This window comes from Cyprinodon variegatus, unplaced genomic scaffold, assembly GCF_000732505.1.
Source record: "Cyprinodon variegatus isolate N-32 unplaced genomic scaffold, C_variegatus-1.0 Scaffold354, whole genome shotgun sequence".
Lineage (NCBI taxonomy): Eukaryota > Metazoa > Chordata > Actinopteri > Cyprinodontiformes > Cyprinodontidae > Cyprinodon > Cyprinodon variegatus.
Genome location: NW_015150807.1, coordinates 211,837 through 213,080, shown reverse-complemented (window position 1 = coordinate 213,080; position 1,244 = coordinate 211,837).

Here is a 1,244-nt window from a genome sequence, read left to right as displayed (position 1 = left end):
CCTACTTTCAGGATTAGGCTTAAAAATGTCATTTTTGCTGTTATAGGCTTACACTGCTGGAGGACATAGGGACAACTTTTCATCATTCTATCTCTATCATCCAATTCTTTTATTTGTTAGTTCAACTCCTAATTTTTGGTTTCTCTCTGCTCTTTCTAATCATTATGGCTTCATCTTTGTTTGTGACACCATCCGGGATAGCGTTAGACGGATTTTTCATAGGGTATGTACAGGATTGTAAAAGGTAGTAAACTGAATGAACTTAAATCAAGCCTACTGAAAGGTTGTAATATGTAACAAACATAATTCTACTTGGTAGTACATTTTTCATCACCCCTTCAATATATTCTGACTTGTCTTTGATGGTCTTAGGTTTCCAGTCAATTTAACTATTAAAATCTGTATAAAAATAAAAACCATATACAATTGGTCCTGACCTGACCTTTGCTGGCTAATCTGCTGTGCACGCTGTGTTGGAAGTAATGAGTCATTTTTTTTGGCCTATCATGGGAAAATATACGCTTTCACAACTTTGGTTCACTCTAAAACTTGACAAGTAAGTTAATCTGAAATAATTACTAATTCAGACTATTAGGGTTGAATAGAAAAATATGATTAAGTACAATAAATAGATTTAATATTTTAAGTAACGAGATCAAGATATGCTTGATTTTGTGTTGCTAGTAAATAAAATTGAAGATGTAGTAAAGGTAGTGAACTCAGTACGGGATTGCTGTATTAACAGTGTTTATTCTTGTTTCTCTCTTAGACATAGCTACAGGCTCAGCTTTTACTGTGACTCTATTTTTGCTGTTTTATACCTAGTTTCCTAAACTAAGCCACCCATGGGGCTAATTCACCGTTACCTTTTCTAACATGGAAAGTATTTATGGATCAGTACTTCTATGTTCCTTTTCTATCACTGCTTCTGTCTCCTTGAACCCCAGTCGGCCTCGGCAGATAGCCGCTCACACTGAGCCTGGTTCTGTTGGAGGTTTGTTCCTGTTAAAAGGGAGTTTTTCCTCTCCACCTATCGCTGCGTGCATGCTCGGTGTGACACAAATATCTGCTGTCTCTACATCAGGGGTCACCAAGCTTTTTAAGGCTGAGAGCTACTTTTTTCAGTAAATGATGGTTCCAACATCCATGCCTTTTAGTGTTTGGAGAATTAAAAAAAGAACAATAACACTTGCAGTGAATTTATATACAAATATTTAATGAAAACCCAAAACATGGCAGTGAAC